Source organism: Meles meles, chromosome 1 (assembly GCF_922984935.1).
Source record: "Meles meles chromosome 1, mMelMel3.1 paternal haplotype, whole genome shotgun sequence".
In the NCBI taxonomy this organism is placed as follows: Eukaryota; Metazoa; Chordata; class Mammalia; order Carnivora; family Mustelidae; genus Meles; species Meles meles.
Window position 1 is genome coordinate 60,872,253 of NC_060066.1, and position 19,800 is coordinate 60,892,052.

The window sequence follows — 19,800 nt, forward strand, 5'->3', positions numbered from 1 at the left end:
ACCAAAAGCCTCTTTGAACTAGTTGAGCTTAAAAAGAACCTATAGGAAATCTCATGTATCCTCAGGGCAGGAAGACTTGCTGCCCGAGGCTGTCTCTCCATTCCTCTCATTTCTGCTCCCATCCGAACACACGTGTTCTTCAACTTGCTTCCTCTGTGTGGCCACACACGCATGTCCAGCTGTGGCCCCACATCCCAGATCACAGAATGCCCCACCAGAAATGTCTGCATCTCTTCTTTTCCTTATGGTTGGACAAATCTGGAATTTTGACTGACCGAGCTGGAGCAGGGCGCTCTTCCACCGACTAGTCAAGAGGACGAGGAACAAGATACCATGATCAAGCCAGCATGGGCTGGTGGTCCCTCTTCAACCAGAGCTCCCATTCAGAACTCGGGGTCGTAGTGTGCGAAAGCGCATCTCCTGAACGTAAGGGTGCGAGGAGGGGCAATTACCAGAAGAGGAGCAGCGAGACTGAGCAGAGAAAGCATTAGAATGACATCGCAAAATACTTTGTAGATGGACGACAACTTGTGAATATAAGGTATTGCTTACTCTTTGAGATGGTACGTCTTTGAATTCATCCCCCGAGTTTCAGTATACAGAGGAGTTACTGACGTAGTAGGGACTCCATAAAAAATGCTGTTGAGGTAGTGGATAGTTAGCAGACAGCATACATGCAGGGAAGTCAAACTTGATCAGGGATTAAGTCTAAAGTCCATGTGTACTGCAGAAATCTCGTGTAATCAATGTAACCCTTGAAACCTCCCCCAGGGAGACACCATGTTGAAAAACCACATACCATCTCTCAGTAAATTTGACAGAACCATTTTTCCTCCAAGTTGGAACAGATCGCTCTTTCCTTTGGTCGGACACCAGATGAAGCAGTCGGTTTCATTTAAGAGTGACGCTTTATGAAAAACTGCATTAACGTCGGAATCCATTGAGTGTGCGGAGATCCTCAGGGGGAGGAGGCAGGTTCCCCTCTCTCATCTCAGGCACACTGAAGGGAATATGGTACTATTGCTCGGCAGGTGGAGTTATTATCTTTCTCTTACCGAGAATTGCTGAACAAATATAGATGAAATTGTGTGCATGGAACGAGTATCTCAGGTCATATTCTCATGTGTACTTATCGCATATTGTATTCATCTACTAGAATGTGTATTCGGAGATGGCTGCCCTGTTCACAGCGGGCTCTCCAGTACCTATGCCCGTGCCTGGCACACAGAGGGCTCTCAGTAATTACGTGCCCAGGGAGTGACTGCCGTGCCCAAGGCTCTTGGTCCTGAAGGGGTGAGAGATAAGGAGACCGGTGAAAGGCTCCTGTGATGAACGTAACAAGATAGTATGCTAGGAGATGCCAGAAAAGACGGGAAAAGATGATCGTACTGAACAGGAGGTGTTAATTGTCAATGAATAATGGAAGGCAAAATTCTAGGGGACTCTTAATTAAGTAGGACTTAACTGGACAGTCTTTCTGCCTTTTCCTCTGAACTCCATCCTTTCTGCTTTCTCCATTCTTCCAGAAAAGTCTCCACTTTCCTACAGCGCAGAGCAAGTTCAAACCCAAGGACTTACTTCAAATACATGCTGGGGCCTGGAGCTCGCTTCCTGGGACTTCCTGGCTCTCAGAGGTACCTGGGGCAGGGAGGAATTCTAACCCCGGCTGGTGATCACTTAATATCAAAGCTGATAGGAGGTTTCTCTTGTCGGAGCTTGGTGAAGCCTGACATTGTAATGACTGGTTGTAATGATTAGGTCTTGACTTAGTGACCTCCTAGGGGAAGAGGTCTTAACATTCTGTTCTCTCCCCGTGGCCCACCCTTGCTTTGTGGAGTAGAACCATGGGCTGTCCTGACTGCTCATTTGAGTGTGTGATCCTAATTCCAGAGCAGATCTGTGGAACAATCCCACCTCTGTTCTCACAAACCTGTTCATATGAGGGGACACCCCATTTTCTGTCCTTGGCCCTGTTGCAGCCATGTACCTGGGATCTCTCCAGTGGGCTCAGGGCAGGCACGGCACGGAGAGAAGCAGCCACCTGGCTCACTACTTATTTATTTTATTTCATGTTACTACAGAAAAATTAGAAAGTATGGGACACCGGGGTGGCTCAGTGGGTTAGACGTCTGACTCTTGGTTGAGGTTCATATCATGATCCCATGGGTTGTGAGACTGAGCCCCGTGTGGGGCTCCACCCTGAACACAGAGTTGGCTTGAAGAATCTCTACCTCCTCCCCTCCCCCCGCTACCTCTCTCTCTCTCTCTCTCTCTCTCTCTCTGTCAAATAAATACATCTGAAGAAAAAAACATAAAGCATGCCCTGGATATAGGAGATACTCTTCCAGACTTAAAATTCTCTCTGCATTTATAGATATACATACAAATACAAAAAGAAGATCCCATTATCATTTTGTCACCACTTTTTTCATTTTTACTATTTCACCAACATCTTTCAATGTTAAGAAATACAAATTAGTCACATTTATCTTTATGGCTCCATAATATTGTGCCATAATTCATTCAACAGTCTCCTGTCATGGAGCATTTGTGGTTTGCCACTTTTTGCTATTATTCCAGGCCACGCTGTAATAAAATATTTTGTACATACCATCACCCACTTACTTGATAATTCCCTTAAAGAAGTTCCTAGAAGTAAGATTATAGAATCAAAGGGTATATATATCTTAAATGTTGGATCAATTTACATCCTATGAGAAGCGGGTGGGGTACCGATGGGGTACAAACATTGTTTTTTGTCTTTACCACTCTGAGATCTTGTGTCTTATTTTTATTTTACTTTATTTTCATTTAAATTCAATCAACATAGAATACACCATTGGTTTCAGATGGAGAGTTCAATAATTCATCATTGCATATAACACCCAGTGCTCATCACATCATGTGCCCTCCCTAATGCCATCACCCAGTTACCCCACCCACCCATCCATCTCCCTACAGGCAACCCTCAGTAATTTTAATTTTTGATTTCTAGTCATTTGGGCCATTTTTAAAAAGATTCCTTTATTTGAGAGAGAGAGCATGAAAGAGTAGGGGAGAGAGAGAGCAAAGGGAGAGGGAGAGAGAATCCCGGCAGACTCCACCCTGAGCATGGAGCCCAGCCTGGGGCTCACTCTCACAGCCCTGAGCTCATGACCCAAGCCGAAATCAAGAGCTAGACGCCCGACCTACTGCACCACCCAGGTGGCCCAATTTTGGCCATTTAAAAAATAAATATTTAATGTCTCTTTAAATGTCTTCTTTTGGGATTGCCAATTTGTGGGAGATTTTTTTTTTCAACATGAAGCAAAATAACTTCCATTCAAATTCAAACAATTTGAAGCATGTTTGTTTTATTACTTTTTACCTTCTCTTTTCTGTCTTTTCCACCTTTTCTGGCTCTGACCTATGTTCCCCCTACTCAACCCTCATCTTTGCACATTCAACCATTGGGTTCTGGTCCCCTGCCTGTCCCTGCTGTGGCTCGTGGCCAGCATGACCCTCCCACCTGAGTTGCCCCAGACATTCCTCAAGACAGGATTTGGCCCATATTTCCATCTGATAAACATAGGCAATGAGCCAGAGATTGGGCTGAGCCCCGAGAAGTTAAAAATAAACAAAACACAGTTACCATTCTCCTGACCTGAGCATCTCTCTAGTAGTAGACTTGGACGTACCGTAAGTCACTCGTGCAAGGCAGACTCTGAGAGACACACTAATGGAAGTGAAATGGGTCTGGAGGAGGAGATAATAATTCCAAATCTTGGATCTCAGATGATTTCTTAAAGAAATGGAGGTTTGAGAGGGAAAGGTATTTCAGGCAGAACAAACAGTATCAGTCAGAGAAAGACAAATACCATATGATTTCACTCATACCTGGAATTTCAGAAACAAAACTGGTAAATATAGGGGAAGGTAAGGGAAAATAAATTCAAACAGAGAGGGAGGCAAACTGAAAAAGAGACTCTTAACCCTAGGGAACAAACTGAGGTTTGCTGGAGGGGATACAGTCAGGTAGCCACTGGGGGGGATACGGTGGGGTATTCACTGAGGGGTGAGGGGATACGCTAACTGGGTGATGGGCATGAAGGAGGGCAGGAGATGTGACAAGCACTGGGTGTTATATGCAACTGGTGAATCACTAAATACTACCTCTGAGAAGCACCTGGGTGGCTCCATGGGTTAAGCGTCTGCCTTCGGCTCAGGTCATGATCCCAGGGTTCTGGGATTGAAACCCGCATCGGGCTCCCTGCTCAACAGAGAGCCTGCTTCTCCCTCTGCCTTTGCTGCTCCCCCTGCTTGTGCACACACACACACACACACACACTCTCTCTCTCTCTCTCTCTCTCTCATCAAATAAACAAACAAAATCTTTAAAAATATATAAATACTACCCTTGAAACTAATAATACACTACATGCTAACTAACTTGAATTTATATAATTTTTTTTTAAAGCAACCCCTTTGTAAGCAACATGCACCAGGCTGCCATCTATTATTGCTAATTCTTCTAACACTACTTTGCAGTTGAGGAAAGGAAGGCTTATTGAGGTCGACCAACCCACCCAAGGCTACTGAGTTGTGTCAGAATGGGGATTTGAACCTAGGTCTGTGGACAGTTGCTTCTTGCCTTACAATTACTGTCTGAGCACAAGTTGTAGGGTGGAGAGTATGGAGAGCACAGGATTCTTGGGCGCTTGGGGCTGGGGAGGCAGGACTGGTGTACAGGGCCAAATAGCAGAGGGGAGAGCTGTGAATGAGCTGGCTAGCAACTACTGTCTCTACCACCCTGCAGGTCTCAATTCAGGTGTCATCTCCCTCAGGAAGCCTTCCCTGACTTCCTCTAGTCATCTCAATGTCCACCCTCACCAACTCCCACTTGTGGGTGTGACCTTTCCCATGGACTTATTCATTGTATACGAATTGTGTACTCATTGGTTTCTGCTGGACAGAAAGCTCGGTGAGGGTGGGGCCATGTCCAATTGCCTTTACATTCCCAGTTCGTGAGTGAGAGAATGAGAGGCAATGGGGCACTGGGTGTGGAGGAGAAGGCATGAAGAGGTTCAAGGCGGCTTGGCAGGATGTGGCAGCAGACGATGGGGCTGAGGGCAGGGAGGAAAGAAAACTCTGAGGATTTAGCCTGACTGGGAAGAGGTGCTGGGTGTAAGAGGAGAAGCAGTGGTCTCTCCCTTCCCACAGGAAGGGGGTACATTAAGTGGGGAGAAGACATGGCATCTTATTTTATTTTTTATTTTTAAAATAAGATTATCAGATATTTGCAAACGACATATCAGATAAAGGGCTAGTGTCCAAAATCTATAAGGAACTTAGCAAACTCAACACCCAAAGAACAAACAATCCAATCAAGAAATGGGCAGAGGACATGAACAGACATTTCTGCAAAGAAGACATCCAGATGGCCAACAGACACATGAAAAAGTGCTCCCCATCACTCGGCGTCAGGGAAATACAAATCAAAACCACAATGAGATATCACCTCACACCAGTCAGAATGGCTAAAATTAACAAGTCAGGAAATGACAGATGCTGGCGAGAATGCGGAGAAAGGGGAACCCTCCTCCACTGTTGGTAGGAATGCAAGTTGGTGCAACCACTCTGGAAAACAGCATGGAGGTTCCTCAAAATGTTGAAAATAGAGCTACCCTATGACCCAGCAATTGCACTACTGGGTATTTACCCTAAAGATACAAACGTAGTGATCCGAAGGGGCATGTGCACCCGAATGTTTATAGCAGCAATGTCTACAATAGCCAAACTATGGAAAGAACCTAGATGTCCATGAACAGATGAATGGATAAAGAAGATGTGGTATATATACACAATGGAATACTATGCAGCCATCAAAAGAAATGAAATCTTGCCATTTGCGACGACGTGGGTGGAACTAGAGGGTATCATGCTTAGTGAAATAAGTCAATAGGAGAAAGACAACTATCATATGATCTCCCTGATATGAGGAAGTGGAGATGCAACATGAGGGTTGGGGGGGTAGGAGAAGAATAAATGAAACAAGATGGGATTGGGAGGGAGACAAACCATAAGTGACTCTTAATCTCACAAAACAAACTGAGGGTTGCTGTGGGGAGGGGGGGTTGCGAGAGGGGGAGGGGGTTATGGACATTGGGGAGGGTATGTGCTATGGTGAGTGCTGTGAAGTGTGTAAACCTGGCCATTCACAGACCTGTACCCCTGGGGATAAAAATACATTGTATGTTTATAAAAAAAATAAAAAATAAATAAAAAATTAAAATAAGATTATCAGAGAGAGTGCACATGGCAGGGGGCGCACAGTGGGAGGAGCAGACTCTCCGTTGAGCAGAGACTCAACAGAGTCTCAACGGAGTTGCTGCGGGACTTGATCCCAGAACCTTGGGATCACGACCTGAGCCGAAGACAGATGCTTAACCAACAGAGCCATCTAGACTCCCAGAGATGGCATTTTAAATTCATGGAATATATTGCTGGCAGGGGCGGTGCTACTGGTAACCTTGGCTCTCATTTGAGACTGTCTGGGACCAAATTCCAGCTCTACCACCTGACCCCCCTTAGAACCTGTGGCAACTTAAAGAACTGTAGCTCAGTTTTCCTCGCTGGTAAAACGGGGCCATGAGTCCGACCGAGCTCGAAGGCTGAGGATTAAGCTGGGATTCCGTGTGCCAAGACTAATGCCACTGTCCCCCTCTTTCTCTGGGCATCTTCAAGGCTCTGCCTCAAACACAGTGCGTGAGCGGTTTGTGCGCTTCTCCTGGGAGCTTGAACTAGGACAGCCTGAGTCCGAGCGGGTAGCGGCAAGCAATCTGCCGCAGAGTTTTGATTTGTTTGTTTAAGGTTTTGGGCTCTGGGATCACAGGACCTGGGTCAGACTTCCTAGCCCCAGACTTCCTAGCTGTGGAATCTTGAATTTCTTGCCCAACCCCTCTGTGCTTCACACTCTTCTCCTATAAAACAGGGATAATAATAACAGTGTGGGTGTCTCGTAGGGTTGTTTGTGAGAGTTAAGTGAGATAGTACGTGGCTTCTCGATAGAGTAACTTCCGAATTGCTCGTCATGGCCTGCAAGTCCCCACGTGCTCTGACTTCTTTGCATGACTCTAATGGCCGCCACCTGTGCTCCGGCCCCCACGCCCAACCCCACCCCCCAGTACCCCTGCCGCTCTCTGAGCTTGCTCTCACCTCAGGGCCTGGGCGCTGCTGGCCCCTTGGCCACAGCCATTCTCCTTTTGGGTCTTTGCCCATCTTTCTCCCTCCCTTCATTCAATGTCACTGCTCAATGTAACCTCCTCAGAGCGGTCTCCCTGGATCTCCCTGCTGCACCAGCTTCCCTCCAGCCCTATTCCTTACTTTGTTTTCTGGATCAGCCTTTGCCTGATGTAATATTCACATTTATCTGTGCATTGTCTCTCCCTCCTGGAATGTCAGCTGCATGAGCACGGGGACCTCGCCTATCTTGCTCACTGACGTGACCCATTGCCTACCGAAGCAACCAGCACAGAATAAAACAAATATTCATGGAATGAGAGAGTAAGCACTTTTCTTAGCACATACCTGACACACTCAGAACCCATTAAATGTTGGCTCTTGTGATTCTCAACGTTATCATTATTACTGTGGAAAGTCTGTTATTTGGGTGAGGGCATGAACTCTGGAGTAGAGTGCCTTGGTTGGAATCCCAGCTCTGCCCTTTGCTAGTGTATAGTGTAGTGTGCAGTGTGCCATACAGCCCCCCTGCCTCGCCTTCATGGTGATGAGGAGCAGATGGGTCGATCCAAGGGAAGCTCTAGGGCCGTGCCCGGTGGGGCGGGATGGGGGGAAGCCCACCGTACATGTGTTGGTCATCATTATGATGGCACCCGTGGCTTGCGCTTAGCCATGGTCCACCAAAGTGCTCCCATTTTCAGAAGACCAGATGCCAAATTACATTTCTCCCCTCTTCTACACTTTATGCTTTCCTCTTACTTTTTCAAAAAGTTGAGGTCAAGTTCGGGTAAAGTAAAATCAACCATTTTAAAGTGAACATTTCAGTGGGACTTAATACATTCACAAAGCTGCGCAAGGATCACCTCTATATAGTTTGAGAAGAGTTTCATCAGCCCAAAAAGAAACGCTGTAATCCATTAAGTAATCACTCCCCAGACCCCTCTCCCCTGAGTCCCAAGAAACCCCTCCTCTCTTTGCTGGGTCATAGGGTAATTTTGTATCTAACTTTTTGGCGGACTGCCAGACTATTTCTCAATGGGGTCGCACCCTTGTACGTTCTCCCCAGTCATTGTGTGAGGGTTCTCATTTTCCCACCTCCTCGCCAGCACTTATTTTCTATCTTTCTGATTCTAGCCGTCCCAGAGGGTGTGAAGTATCTCACTGTGGTGTTGATTTGCATTTCCCTGATGACTAATGACTTTGAGCCTCTTTTCCTTCCCTGGATATCATTGAACCAGAGGCAAGACTTGCTTGGATCACCTCGTCTGGGGTTGTGCTTCATGGGAAGACGCATGGAGAGAATGTGGTTCCTCCCCTTGGGATGGTGGGTCCCTCCCTGGGGTGTGGGGCTGGCTTCCTGCATCCTGTTTTACATCCCTGTGTGGCCCAGGAATCGGAGCCCACCTTCCACTGTTAAACAGACACATGGGTCCCTGACTCAGAGCGAGAGCAAGTGAGAAAGGGGAGTGGCCGGCAGTGCCGACTCTGAAACTGACTTCCAGGTGTTTCACGCCCGGCTCTGCGCCACGGTGGATGTGACCTTGGGCTAAATGAGTCAATGTCTCTGTAACTGAGTTTATTAATAGTAACTGCCTCACAGAGTAGCTGTGTGGATTAGATGAGTTAATAAATGAAAGCCGGCATGCAGTAAGTGTCTGCTATTATTATCCTCGGCGTTCTGTATTTCGGCTTCAGCTGGGCACGGGCTATCAAGCTCATGTTTGCTCTGCTCTGCTCACCAGCCTCCTTGGGGTTCTTTTTGGGCGTCTTGCATTTGAACTACGTAAGAACTCTCTCCTCTGTTATTTGTCTGCCTCAGCCTTCAAAGCAAGAGGAGAGTGGTCTCAGTTAATAGCCCCTCTTGGGTCCAAGCAACACTTAGATGAAACTCTTTACAATCTGGGTAGCTCTGATCATCAGACAAAGGGCCAGGGAGCCAGGGATGGAAGAAGTAGAATCTGAAAAGCCAGTTTAGTCCTCAGGACCACAACTGCCTGGGCATTGCAGGCACAAAGGAAGATCTGCCTCTCCTTCCACCACGGGCCTCCCCATACTTCTGAATCCTGCCCTGTCCCACCAGGGGACCTCAGTCCTTTTGACACAATGCTCGGCCAACCTAAACCCCAACACTCCAGAAAATCTTTCCAGGGAAATCCCCCTGGAACCTTTCCTCAAATTGGCTTCCTCTGCCCTATCTGCCATCCTTTCAGATCCCAAGATGCCTTGATTTTCTCGTGCTCTCACTTCAAGTCTGAAAAAGTTTGAAATCTTGGCAGGAAATCTTATTTGGGGAGTGAGAAGAAAGTCGCCTTGAATGGCTTTCTCCATTTTACAGCCTTTCTTCCAGCCCCATTGAGCAAATGCTCTTTTAGATTGTGGAAAGCATTCTCCCCTGGCAGAGGGAGTGGGAACCTGCTTGCAGCATGGGCCTGAGGGCAACAGGTGCCACTGAGGCAGGGTCCCCCATCCTGGTCTAAATGGCGCACCTGGGTCCCCTAAGGGGCCATTCATGCTTATGGCGGAACAGCTTCCCCATTTAGGGCTAACCTGTTTGTCCAGCTGCAGGAACTCTAGGCAGCCCTGAGAGCAAGTGTTCGGGTCTGAATCCCAGCTACATACTTGTGGCTGAGCCCTCACTGGCACCGTGGATGAATGAATGTGTCCTGTGATCAACTTGGTGCCACCCAGGCTTTGACTGGCTTCACGAGATCCTGAAGCAGCCTGTGCCAACAACTGACCCAAGAGAGTGCAGCCCAAGTTCTTAATTCAGTGGGTATGTGTGGAAATCCAGCTTGGAGAACCCAAACCCAAGGTAGAAAGACACCTGGCAGGTCCAGGGCAGGCCCAAGATTTGCATGGTACCCTCTACTCTGCTCTCTGAGAAGTTCCAGAACTTCTTCCTGGGATGTTCTGCAATGTCCATGCATCTCCAGTTTGGTAAATCGAGGTTGGGGTTTGCCAAGACTGGAAACCCTAGCTCTCCTGAGCTGCAAATTCAAGTTCTCCTACTAGGCCTCGCCTCCAGCTACTTATTGGTTCCAACAAATGGGTTATTGATCCAGCTAGTCAGTGCTCTTCTCATGTTGTCTACAAAAATTAACCCATGCGAGGCTGCAGGCGGAGGTGGGACAGGTGGGTACCATCACCTATGGGTTTCAACACAGAGTATTGTACTGCTGTGGGATATTCCATTATATATATTTTATAAATATGTTTATTCATCCAACAGGTTATAGGTACTATTGTTGTTTCTAGTTTTTGCCCATCCAACTGATGCTTTCTAGAACATTTCAAGCAAGAATCACGTGTTGTGCATCTCTTCAGATTATCTTAATCTAGACTAGCCCTTCACCATTATCATGACTCTCAAAAGTTAATATGCTTCCGAGGGCGAGGCCTGTTGTTCTTGAAGAATGTCCCAAATTCTGAATTTGTCTATTTTTTTCTCCATGACATTGTTTTAATCTGTTTCTTTCTCTCTGTTTTTTTTGCTAAAAAAAAGAAGTTAGGTCAAGAGACTTATTTAAGTTCAAATATTCTGGAAAAAAATGCTTCAAAAGTGATGCTGTATACTAAATACATTTATCACATTAGGAGACGTGTGATATCAGGTTAAGGTGGCAATGTGCTTGGTAACTGCTTGGAACACAGCAAACACAAAGCAAATACTGTGTTTTATTAAACCTATTGTACAGATGAGGAGACTAAACTCATTTACATTGTTGGCTAACATTCTCAGATAACCTCCCTTATGAGTGACAAAATTGGGATGCAAACCCAGGCCCTCTGATTCCAAATCCAGTCTTCTTACTCTTCACAATCTAAATTCCCAGCTTCTTAGAGCTAAAAAGTACCTCACAAGTCATTCATTCGCTTATTAGTTCATTTGGTAAATAATGAATGAAAGCTTACTGTGAGATGTTCAGGCACTGTCCCAGGCACTGGGACATACTACAGGCACTGGGGATACATACCCAGGCACTGGGGATACTACGGTGACAAAACAGATCCTCAGGGAGCTTACACTGTAGTGCAGTCAGACGGGCAGTAAACACAAGCAATAAGTAAGACACAGAAGTTATTACATGATTTAGAGGAGAATAAAGCAGCTTCAGGGGGATGGGTGGGGTCCAACTGAGAAAGTGAGTTTTAGGATTTATTTTGTTTTATTTGAGAGAGCGCACAGAGAGAGCAGCATTCTCAAGCAGGGAGAGGGGCAGAGGGAGAGACTTTCCAGCAGACTCCTTGCTGAGTGCAGAGCCTGATACAGGGATTGATCCCATGACCCATGGGATCATGATCTGAGCTGAATGAGAAGGTGATTTCTCAGCAAAGACTTGCAGGAAGTGAGAGAATGAACCATGTAGAAATCTGGTGTTCTAAACAAAGGAAACAGCCAGTGCAAAGGCTCTGAGGGAGAGGCATGGTAGCATATTGGAGGAATATCGAGGGGTAGTCCCTCCAGCCCCTAACCCTGAGCCTATCCTACAGAAGTACCCCATCACAGCTTAATCAGTGGACAGGTATGTAGATATATAAATATATTCTTTTGCTTCTTTAATGGCCCGCATATGGGTCTCCACTCACACCCCCATAGATGCATTTGTGTATCCCTCTTTCCAACCAAACATCCCCTGAGGTCCAGTCATGGCATGCGATCCTCCCACATGTTGATCAAAGAGGTAAAGAAGGGAGAGAACACCATGTCACAGAAAACCAAGGGAAGTGGCACAGGTTCGGAGGTTGGAAGGTCAGAGCTTTGAGGCACATGGCGTCTTGACATAAAATGTCATGATATGGTTGAAATGGTTCTGTAAGACAGATAGATGGACAGATAGATTTATAAGCAGACAAAAAGATAGATATAAATAAAACCAGTATCAAAAAATCTTACAACGTTTGAAACTAGGTGTATGGATGTTCAATGTACTATATGTTTTTCAACTTCCTGTGTATTTGAAATTTTTCATAATAAAAAGGTAGAAAAGAGCTTCTGTGGAGCTTATGCAGTGGCAGAGGTTAGGGAAAGGAACACTTTGCCCTTGATGTCCGCGCGTCCTGGGGTCTCCACGTGCTGTCCCTCTCACCGCATGGTCCTGGGCAGCCACTTTGCCACTTCTGTAAAGCGCCAGAGCCAGTGTGAGTTGCTTTTTGTAATTTCCTTGAGGGCAGATTTGTGTGTAGAAGAGACACCACCTGTAGATACATTTAAAAAATTACACTTAATTTCTTTCAGCAATACATTGAAAAAACCCCTAATTTTCCTTAAGTTTTTGAGTTTAACTGACAACTTTCATTATTTTACTTATAAATCTAGTAAATTTTAACAATCACTTTTAAAGGGGCTTTTTTCCCCCATTGGGTTAATTAAGTCCCCTTACACACTTTAAATTGGATTTATAAATTTAATATATTTGGTTTTATTTATAAGCACTTCAAATGCCTAACAATCAGAACATTCCCAAATGCTCAAACAATTCTAATAAGTATAATAAATTGAACTTAAAAATATAGTGCATCTCAAGTTCTCGTAAACATTCCAATATTGTTTACAAACCTAGTAAAATCACAAATCTAAACAATTACTCAATTTCCCATTTTAAGTCAGAATCATGAGGCTGATAGATTAGATTCTTTAATGCCAGTTCCTCTTAAGCATTACAAACACTCAGAATGCCCAGCATATACAAGTTATTGCAAAACCTAACAGAAAAGTATTAATACTTAATTTGAACCCTTCTCAAGGTCAAAAGACAAGGTCAAAAGAAGCAATCAAGTTGAACTAAGCAAGTTGTAGTTTGCATTCCAGCAGCCTGATGATACAGCAAAAAGGGATTTTTCTGTGGACACAGGATCCAGTTTTCTTCATGACACATACCTAGAAGTTGATCTACTGTCAGCGGGAACGCCATGCTTTTAGAGGGGTTGTAATCTCCGTGGTTCAAGGTAAACCGTCGCCCCTGTCCCCCACCTGATCTGAGTCTGCAATGCCCTCTGCCCAGGTTGTTCCACCATATTTATTTAATGCCTGATTCTGTTCAGAACCCTCAACCCCATATATTCTTCTGGCCTAGGACCATACACACTTAGAGCTATTTAATGTCACCTACTTGGGTTCTGCGTTTCTTCAGTGGTGATGTCTATCTCCATGGTCGGCCCACGGTGGTCATAGCGCAGACAGACTGGGCCCTGTCCCCAATTATGGCCACAGGGAAGGTGGTGGGAAGCCATACAATATCCTTGGGAGAGGGATATAGCCTATACACTCAAACCCTTAAACACTGTCTCTACTGTTATCCCTTCCACAGGACCCCCATTGGGGGAGGAGGAAAAGGAATTTTTTACCCCGGGGACCACAGAATCTATATTCTCTGTCATAGCTTCTCATCCATCTTTCTCCCATGAGCCCTCCAGCCCTGGGCGTATTTTCCTGGTGTAAGGAAGGGTAGGTGGGATCACTTGACCCTCTTAAACCCCTGATCCCAATGACTGAGCCTATGCCTCTCTGTTCCTCTAAGGATTTTTCCAGGTTTATAGGGTTTTAGAAGGCAAATACAGAAAGAGATCCATGCATTTCTTTTCTCTTCTCTTTTATTCACCTTTGACTTTTAGAAAGCTGGAGGATTTCAAGCATGCAAAAAAGAATAAAAGACAACATCCAGGTGTCTACCACCCATCTGTTAGAGCTCAGCACTTTCCCCTACTTCATTCAGATACGGAACCTTAGAAGGAAACAAAAACATGATACAATTGAAGCCCCTGTATCCTCAGATCCTATTCTTTTTCCTTCCCAGAGATGACTCCCATCTGGAATTGGTGCTTAACATTTCATGTTATGTTTCTACACCTTTATTTAATATGTGCACCCATGAAGGAACCAAAATAGTTTTGCATATTTTTGAACTGCAAATAAATGACATCATATAATGTATCCTTCTGCAATTTACTTTTTGTGTTCAATAGTACGTTTTAAGATTTATCCTTGTGGGCACAGATAGCAATAGTTCAAGATTTTCTTCTCACTGCTTTGTAATAATCCATTGAGCGAACTTATCACAGTGTGTCCATTCTTCTCTTGAAGGACATTTAGGTTGCTTCTAATTTGGTTCTGCAATGGGCATTCTTGTTCTGATCCTCTTGTGAGCACGCATGAGGATTTCTCTAGGCTTTCTACCCAGGGTGGGGGTTGTGGGGTAGCGCAGTGGGTATGACTTCGGTTTGGTCAGACGGTTGTACGTGCCCATCAGGTGTTACGAGAGTTCCTGTTGCTCCACACCCTTGACCACCATTTGTAGTGTCAGACTGGTTCTCTTTTTGCCAATCCGATAGACATGAAATGGTATCTCTTCATGGTTTATATCACTTTTCCCTGATTACCAGTGAGACTGAGCATTTGTTTACAGACCCTTGATTACAAGCTATTCTAGTCAGTGGCCTCCTTCCCCTGTGGCTGCTGGTAGAGCCAGTCACCACTCGCATCTAGCCCTGCCTAACCACCCCTGCACTGTGCCCGCCAGCCAAGCTGCATTCTCCTGATCCTCCATAACCAACCTGGGAGCCTTAGGTGAGAATCACTCCCCTGGGCTCTCCTTGACCCTGAAGCCTTGGTACTTGTATGGGAAGTCCTTTGATGTCCAGCCAGTGTGTTCTCTTAGGGTACCAACACCAGGCCAGAGTTACCTTTGTGGAATGAACCCTGCAAATGTGGACACTCTTCCTCTAGATTTGTGGTCACTTCCTCGCTCTAAAAGCCAGCATTCCAAACTCACCAGACTCTCAGTATTTCCTGAAGAAAACTCAGACTTCCACATCACTCCAATTAGTAAAGAGCATCACGTTTTCATACCTATTGACTTTATGGCTTCCCCTCTCCACTGAGCAGGACCATTTTGTTCACAAAGAAACAGAATGGTATTAGAATGTCTACTATTTCTCTCTTATCTTAATGTATAAAGAACACTAATGCCAGATGAGTGAAGGAGTTGGGCTGGCCTGTGGTCTCCCAATAGGCCTCAAATGTCCCAGTCTGCTTCCTGGCTTGTGGAATTGAAATTGGGCCCTAGCAAATTTGAATTTAGTGCATGAATATAGTGCATTAATTTTGCAAACATGAATGGAAAACTTTTAAAAGTTTATTAAACACATTCATTTATTCTTTTATTTTTTAAAATATATTACACATACCATACAATTCACCCATTTAAAATGTGTTAATTTAATGGTTTTTAGTATATTCAGACTTGTGCAACCATCACCACAGTCAATTTTATGACATTTTTATCATCCCAGAAAGAATCCCTGTACCCTTTAGCTGTCACACCCCCATTCCCCACCCTTAGCACCAGTCTTAAGGAATTGCTGGTCAACTTTCCGTCTTTACAGATTTGCCTCTTCTGAACATTTCATAGAAATGGAATCACATAGCATGTCCTCTGTGACTGCCTTCTTTCACACAGCACGGTGTTTTCCAGGTTCACGCATGCCGTGGCTAGAACAGCATATTCACCTGTTGAGGGAGGTCTGTATCGTTTCCATCTTGGACCATTGTGAATAGTAGCACTGTGAGCATTCGTGTGTAAATTTTGGTCTGAATACCTACTTCTAATTCCTCTAGGAGGATACCTGGAGGTGTGATTGCTGGGTCCCATGGTAGTTCTAGGTTTCACTTTCTGAGGAAACTCCACACTATTTTCCACAGCAGCTGCACCATTTGACAGTCCCATGGGTTGGTTAAGCATCTGCATTCAGCTCAGGTCTTGGTCCTGGGGTCCTGGAATTGAGCCCCATGTTGAGCTCCCTGCTTGGCGGGGAGTCTGCTTCTCCCTCTCCCTCTTCCCCTGCTTGCTCTCTCTCTCTCTCTCTCAGATAAGTGAATAAAATCTTTTTTTTTTAAAAAAAGATTTTATGTATTTATTTGACAGACAGAGATCACAAGTAGGCAGAGAAGCAGGCAGAGAGGAGGAAGCAGGCTCCCTGCTGAGCAGAGGGCCTGATGCCGGGCTTGATCCCAGGACCCTGGGATCAGGACCTGAGCTGAAGGCAGAGGCTTAACCCACTGAGCCACCCAGGCGCCCCAAGTGAATAAAATCTTAAAAAAAAAAAAAAAAAGGCAAAGAAAAAGGGCCTGCTTCTAGGTCTCCCCGTCCTTCCCCCCCCCATGATAGCTTGTTTTGTTTCTTAAATCCCACATATGAGTGAAGTCATATGGTGTTGTCTTTCTCTAACTTATTTCACTTAGCGAAATACTCTCTAGCTCCATCGATGATGTTGCAAATGGCAAGATTTCATTCTTTTTTTTAATGGGTATCTACTCAGAAGTGGAATTGTTGGATCATACGGTACTTTGATGTTTAATTTTTTGAGGGAGTGCCATTCTGTTTTTTGTAGTGGCTGCACCATTTTTATATTTCCACCAGCAGTACACAAGGGTTCTAGTCTTTTATTTTTTGTTTTTTTTTTTATTTTAAAATTCTTTTTTTTTTAATTAACATATAATGTATTATTTGCTTCAGGGGTACAGGTCTATGAATCATCAGTCTTACACATTTCACAGCACTCACCATAGCACATACCCTCCCCAATGTCCATCACCCAGCCACCCTATCCCTCCACCCCCCGCCCTCCAGCAACCCTCAGTTTGTTTCCTGAGATTGAGTCTCTTATAGTTTGTCTCCCTCCCCAGTCCCATCTTGTTTCATTTTTTTCTCTCCCCTCCCCCTGCGAACCCCCCCACCTCTCAAATTTCTCATATCAGAGAGGTCATATGATAATTGTCTTTGTCTGATTGACTTATTTCACTCAGCATGATAAAGGATTCTAGTCTTTTTTTTTTTTTTTTAAAGATTTTATTTATTTGACAGAGAGAAAGAGATCACAAGCAAGCAGAGAGGCAGGCAGAGTGAGAGGCGGTAGCAGGCTCCCTGCCCAGCAGAGAGCTGGATGCAGGGCTCAATCCCAGGATCTTGAGAACATGACCTGAGCTGAAGGCAGAGGCTTAACCCACTGAGCCACCCAGGTGCCCCAGGGGTTCTAGTCTTTTAAATAACTGTACAAGACTGGGGTATGTTCTCTAAACATATCTCACTTGGAGTAGGAAATCTGAAAACTTTTTCTTTTCTATCTCCCTGCTTCCCAAATTTTCCAATGTGTAACTGGTTTGATTTCAAATGAATCTGATTTAGGGGTCAGATGCAATAAGAAAATACTAGAAACCCTAGGACTCGTTAAGAAATCGACGTTAGCCTACTCACCTCCGCGGCGGGGAAGAGCCACGTGAATCCTGCCATTTTGTGCATTTTTCTCTCGTCCTCTTGCGACGTTGAACTGGTTTTTAAAATGATTTGATTTTTTTCCCCCTCGCATACATACAATACTACTTCTTCCCCTCTAAGAGAAATCATTTTGAATTGATAGTTCTTCATGGAGAATGGACTAGAACTGCCCAAACTGCACACACTTCTTACTGAGTGGCTCACTGAGCTAAAACCTAGAGGCAGGCATGAAACTTGTTCCCAGACGCTGGGTCCCTGAGAGGGAAGCCTGGTCGATCCCTCTTCTCCAGAACGTACTCTCCTGCATCTGTAGCAGGTAAGGGGGGACGGTTCCTGGGCTTTCAGCTGGCTGTGGGAATGTCTTCGGGGACAGACTCCAGGCGGTGGTGGAGCAGGAAGTCGGAGCAGCTGGAGGAACTGTGGTTAGGGAATCTCCCCCGGGGCTGCAGCTTTTGCTCCATCTAGTTCCTTCCGTGACAGCCGTATTCCTTTCTTCACTCCCTGGCCAGGCTCTGCGTTTTCCAGCTCGCAGTCCTAGAGGGCCTCCCTCTGCTTCAGGAATGCTGAGGGCAGAGCACTGGGCTCCAGGGGCCGTCATGAGAAAGACAACTCGGGTCCACTTCCAGGGATATGGCGAAGACCCTTTAGCATCCATCATGCAGGAAAGCCCCTAAAATCTGACAATGCCATTGTCAAAGTCAGAGCAAAGTGGTGGAAATTAAAAGGCAGCTCCTGGACAATAGAGACTTCTATTTATTCTATTTTATTTTATTTTCCCCAAAGGACAAGCTTTCCATTGTCAGTTGAGCCAGAAGAAAATGGTGTTATGGGGGTCAGATTAAAGTTCTCTGTGTCTGCCTCAACACTCATCCTTTTCAGGACCCAGCTAAGTTTTATTGTCTCTCTCTTTCTGAGACTAGCCAGATATCCTGAAGGGCTGGAAGAACAGCATCTGTAGGAGTGCCTTACAAATTTTTCTGGTCTTCAGTCACTTCTGCATACAGGTGAGGTTGATCAGAGAAAAGACTCAAAGAGAACATAAATAGAAAGTTCCTCTGTCCTCGCTGTTCCTTCAGAAGCAACAGAACAGGGGGAAGAAATCCTTTCATACACAGAAGACTTGGGAAAGACCCTTTCTATGTCACAAATAAGACCAGCAGGTATTATGTGATGGGCACAAAGGTCACGCAGGTCAACATTTATTAAGCATCTGCTGTGTGCTTAGCATTATATGAGGGATAGGACTGAACCCACATGGGATGAATGAAACAGGACAGTTGTCCTCAGATGTACAAATAAGTCATTGCAACACAGTAGGTATTTGTGATATAATGAAAAAATGTCTATTTAGTCTTTGCCCCAGTTCCTGGCAGAGATCTCCTAAAACCCTTGGAATTTCCTGAGTGATGGGAGTGTCTTTTGTTATTCATAGAAGTCTTTTCCCACCATACCTGAGTTCCTGCTGCAGGGATGACATGTGGTTTACTGGACATGTAGTTAGTTTCAAGGGAGGGGCTGGCCACACTTAGAGGGTTGGAAATTTCAACCACCCCTCCTCCCAACCTCCAGCGTAGGAAAAGTGGATGGAGATTGAGTTCATTCACCAGTGGTCAACTGTGGCCAATCAAGAAAGACTGAGTAATGAAACCACCATAACAACTCTTGACCTATGAGATTTGGAGAGACCGCAGGTGAGTGAAGACATTAAAGTGCTGGGAGGGTGGTGTGTCCCCATGGGGCATGGAAGCTGTGTGCCAACTCTCCTCCTGCCTCCTTGACCTATGTGCCTCTTTATCTGCTTGTCATGTGTATCCTTTATAACAAACTGTACTCATAAGGATAGTGTCCACCTGAGTTCTGAGTCATTCTAGCAAATTATCAAACCTGAGGTGCGGAGGATGGAAACCCCCCAATGTGTAGTCAGCTGGGCAGATGTGTGGGTAGCCTGGGCCCGCATTTGCAGTTGGCATCTGAGGTGAGGGCAGTCTTACAGGACTGAGCTCTTACCTCTGTGCTGACTCTGAGCAGAATTGAATTGTCGGACACCTAGCCAGTGTCAGAGAATTGAGGACTGTTGGAAAAACCAAGCAAGACCACCCACAAGGACTCTGATATCAGCACTGCCCACCGCCACAGCCATGGCCACGGCCACAGACATCATTATTCTCGGGCTCAACTCTTCAGTGGGGAATGGCCCTTGGTTAGGTCAAAGATGGCAGAATAACAGCAGGTTCCTGTAATTCAACCCCATGCGATCCCTTCGTGCCTTCTGTGTGTCCTCCTATAGATCCCTCACAAGATCCTTGAGATG